Source organism: Mandrillus leucophaeus, unplaced genomic scaffold (assembly GCF_000951045.1).
Source record: "Mandrillus leucophaeus isolate KB7577 unplaced genomic scaffold, Mleu.le_1.0 Scaffold1446, whole genome shotgun sequence".
Classification (NCBI taxonomy): Eukaryota; Metazoa; Chordata; class Mammalia; order Primates; family Cercopithecidae; genus Mandrillus; species Mandrillus leucophaeus.
Genome location: NW_012101417.1, coordinates 22,189 through 27,335, shown reverse-complemented (window position 1 = coordinate 27,335; position 5,147 = coordinate 22,189).

The window sequence follows — 5,147 nt, the reverse complement described above, 5'->3', positions numbered from 1 at the left end:
CTCCAGTAACACTAGATAAATAAGCACTTAAATGCTGGGTGTTTGTCAATTTTAAAATTAGAAGGAGGAAAATTGTTTTTTCATCTATTTATTTAATAAATTTCTTATGTTCATTTGTTAAATTTAAATGTAGTTTAAAAATATAAATTCGAATAACTTTTTTTCTCTAACAAGTGAAGGAAATTATTTACACATTTAGAGAATTTTAAACAGTTACTTTAGAGTCTTTTAAAGTATTATATTGTTTTGAACATAAAAAATCAACATTTGATTCCTGAGTGTTGGGTTCAGACTATTCATGATATTAAAAGTTTACTTACCTACATCACGAAATGAGCAAGCCAGTTGAAATAAAAATATATATGTATATGTTTCCTGGAATTTTAAGATGAAAAACACTTTTTCTCTAGCCTAATTTCTTGAAGTTTTTCTCTCTGTTTTAAAATTACTAGTATTTTAGATTGACAGATTAAAGATGTATACATTTATGGGATACAATGTGATGTTTTAATATAGGTATATAATATGAAATAGGCCATGTTAAATAACATATTTATCAGCTCACTTAGCAGTCATTTTTTGTGGTGAGATATTTGAAATTTACTCTCGGTTATTTTGAAATATGTAATACATTACAGTTTACTATAGTCATGCTGCTGTGTAATAGATCCCAAAACCCATTTTCCCTGTCTATTTGAAACCTTGTACCCTTTGATCAACAACTTATTTTCTTCCCACCACTCCCAGCCTCTAATAACCATCATTCCGCTTTCTTCTTTTTTGAGTGAAACTGTTAGATTCTGCATATAAATGAGATCCTGCAGTATTTGTCTTTCTTTGTCAAGTTTATTCCATCTAGCATAATGTCCTCCAAATTTATCTATATTGTTTTAAATAATAGGATTTACCCCTTTGTAAGACTAAATAGTATTCCATTGTATATCTATACCACATTTAAAAAAATTAATTTAGATATATTAATATATTCATCTATTGGTTTGAAAAAATCGTGTGTTATTTAAGAATATTTTGTGTCAAAGCAAGTGTATGTCAGATGACTAGAAGTGAAACCTCATACCTTGGAATTGCCAGATAAAGATTCCTTGGCCTTTGTTGAATGCATCAAAAGGATCGATGGCATGAGTTTACTGGTGCAGAGAATCATTGCAAGCCTTCACCTAAAGAAAGTTTTTAGAGGTGTGTTTATAAAAGTCACCTCCCAGAACCTAAAAATGTTGCTTATAGTGGAAGCTTATGTAGTTGAAGCTTATGTAGTGGAACCTTATGGGACTTGGGGATTTCCAAATCTGAACTCTGTCTGGTAACTCATTTTGTAACGTGGACAAGCCAAGGTCAAGAATAAGACCATCCCTCTGACAGACAACACAGTGATTGAGGAGCACATGGGGAAGTTTGGTGTCATTTGCTTGGAAGACTAGTCATGAAATTGCCTTTCCAGAGAAGCATTTCCAGGAGATCTCATGATTCTTTTGCCCTTTCCACCTCTCGGTGGCCTGTCATGCTACCAAAAATAGAGTGGGCTTCCTCAAGGAGAAGGGCACACCTGACTATCGAGATGAACGCATCAAGCAGCTTACCCGCCAGCTGAACTAGACCCAGGTGCCAAAATTGCAGTAATTTTTTATCAGTGAAGTGGAAACATGTGCTTTTGGTTTTTGGGGGAATTTTTATTAAGTATCTTCAGAGAAGATTATTTCCTGGTTTATCTTCAAAAACTGGAAAAGAAGGGTCAAAGAAAAGACAATAGCTGTGTTCATGGCAAGTAACTCTCAGCACAGTCCAGTTCCAAGGAAAAATTCCAGGGTTTTCTACATTGGCTGCCATCTCATCTGAAAGCAGCACATTCCATGAAGGAAGGAGTCCTACTTTGTTCTGTCTTCTATTCTAGGGTTTAATGTTAGTAAACAAATAACTCTAGCATTTGTACAAGGTTCCCTCAGACTCCTGCAGCAGTCATACAAGTACAGGGACGTAATTGAATCTAGAGATTCCTGGGGAGTTGTTTTGAAAAAGACATGAAATACACATAGGAAGAATGGCACAAAAATAAATATTGACTTGGCTCTGCTGTGAGTCTATGTTCCAACTTTTTAGTGATGGCTTTGAGAGCTCTCAGACTTGACTGGCTCTAAGTGTATCTGGTGGCTTTTGTATTCTAACCTGAGGCTGGCTTAGTACTTTCTCCTAAAAGCTCAAGATTTGAGAATGGGGACCCCTTCACCAGAAAAACATGTAAAAACTCAAAATGTTGTGTGCAATTCTATGGTGTTTAGACCCTTCTCAGATACCTGTGCACCTTATGGGTTTTGTTTTGTTTTTTGTTTTTGTCTTTGTTTTGAGATGGAGTCTCACTCTGTTGCCCAGGCTGGAGTGCAGTGGCGTGGACTCCACCTTCTGGGTCCAAGTGATTCTCCTGCCTCAGTCTCCCAAGTAGCTGGGATTACAGGCGTGCGTCATCATGACTGGCTAACTTTTGTATTTTTGGTAGAGACGGAGACAGGGTTTTCACCATGTTGGCCAGGCTAGTCTCGAACTCCTGACCCCAAGTGATCCACCCACCTCTGCCTCCCAAAGTGCTGGGATTACAGGTGTGAGCAACTACACCCGGCCCTTGTGTACTTTATGTGAGGAAGTCCTGCTCTTAATCAGGATGTGTCACGCAGACCCTGATCTTGCTACTCTGGTTCCATGTCCTGTGGAAGACCAAAGCTTTACCAAGATAGCTTTTTCCCTTCATGGTGGCAGACAGTGTTGCCCCCTGCACCATCTATAACTCAGAAATGCCACCATTTCTCCCCCTGGGCTTTGGGATAGAATTACCTGGTTTATCTGATGATCAGCACTCTCCCTTAAAACCCAAATCAGGAAGGAATGAACAATTTTCTTCATTTGGCATGGATGAAATTAGCACGGTTTGGCTTTGTAGGCCCCAGATGGGCAGGCAGCTTAATTTTTTCCTTGCATATTCTAGTCTCCAGAAGTATTGCCCTGTGTCCTGCTGGTAATGACATAGCAACTAGTAGACCAACAACTGGGCATCTGGGGATTTTAATCCTGAAAACAGTGAGTCAGATACTGCCTGTGTTTTTCACCAGTGTCCACCCCAAGTGGGTCTTCCTGCTACTATCTTCACTTAGTTACCCCCCACTTGCCATCTGAGCAGTTGGTGAGGGTGTGCCAGGCCTAGGTTAAACTTGGAAACATGCTTGACCATTCTATTCCCTGCTTCTTTCAGATGAGTTTAGCTGCAATTTTGACTCCTGGGTCCCTCAAGCATAGCTGAGAAATCAAGTTAGAGGGGTAACTGCCTCAAATATGCCCACTTATGAGGTAATTAGATTGGTTCTCTCCAGAGGTAACCTGCCAAGAAGAGATGCTGTAGTTGTTACTCTTATACTGTAAAACATTGTGAAATCAGATTACTTTAAAATTATGTATTACAAACTTATGGAAAAAAGCAGCTGTGACTATAGAAGCCCAAGGCTTATATCCCAGCTCTGTCTTACACTAAATATGGGTACTGTGTTTCCACTCTTGTCTGTAAAATGGGAACTAATATCCTCCAACCTGTTTGCCTGACATGGTGGTTAAAAGGATTAAACAAAATAATAGTTTGTAATTTATTCTCTCAGAACAAACTGATGGTAAATAAACAAAAGGGAGTAAATTGACTAAAAATATTTTTTAAAAAAAATAAGAAAAACCATAATAAAAGATTCATAATTTATAATTGTATACAAATGAAAGATGTTATAAAAATTAATCAAATTCACATCTTTGAATGGCTTGGCATAATTGCCATGTTTTTTAAAATGGCTAGATTACTAACAAAAAGTAAAGAAAAGATTTTGGTTTTGCTGAATCATTAAGTGTTTGACCTTCTAAATCTAAAATACTGCCAAAAGGATTTGAAGGGAATATTTTTTAGGTGGCTTCTTAGGATTTCCAGTGCAATACAAGAAGAATTTTGATAGGCCAAAAAAATGCATTCTACATACACAAACTTCTTTTCTCTGATTTGCTTTAACATTGAAAATTGAAGATTGGAAATTTAGTATCTCAATATGAGTAAAAATATTTATTTTCCAGCCAAGCAAATAATTCTATAAAACTAATGGGTAACAGATGCCATTAGCTGCCAAAAAAAAAAAAAAAAAAAAAATAGTATGACTATATTTGATAAGTATCTAGCCATGCAATTGACAGCCCAATTAAATTAAATCCTTAATAGGTGCAGGTGAAAAGCATTTATTTGCAATGTGCTGCACCTCAAGTTAGCACCTTCTTGTGCCTGTTTATAGAGATAACAATTATCCCTGAGTAACTCAGGGTAAATACTGGGAACTGGGAATGCTGTGTGCAGAGTGATTCCTGGGAATATGGTTAATGCATTTCTTCCACATTTAAAAAAATTCATGAATCCTCAAAGATGCTTTTAGTAAAAGATTGCTTATTTATAGTGCTCAATTTGGATGCATGGAAAATTTAATATTCCAGGTAAGTCAGAGACACTTAAATGTCAACCAAATTTTATAAAACATATTTCAATGAGATCAAGTCTTAGGTGAGAGTTTTATTTTATTAGTAAATTTGGAGAAAAATCAAAGACAAATACTTTGGACCAAAGTGTTTGGCATAGGAGTACCACCCAAACAAGTGCTCTTCATCATCATCGTCGTTAAAGTAGCAATAGCACCACATGCTTTCTTGGAATCCACTGGCCTGTTTTTCACGTATATAAAGTGGTGAATGCATTGAAGTAGTGAAGGAGGGTAATATAAATTGAATGTTTATATGAAATACAATTTTTAATAAGAAGCATTTGTTGTAGAACTATAGATGAGACTATTTGTATGAAGTTATATTTTTACTTTTATTAACAGAATAACTTCATTCATAATATTCTTATTTCAGATACTATTCCTTTTTCTGCTGTATATTTGCTAGCTTTTGTCCAATACTGTATACCTGAGCTCAATAATGAACCTTTATTTCACCACAAGCATTTTATTACTGATGAATATGCATACTTTGCTTAACATACATTAGCTTTTGATGAAAAATTTATACTTTTTTTTCAATGTGTTGTTTATTGCTGAGAAGTGTCTATTCTGCCAAGAAGCTGC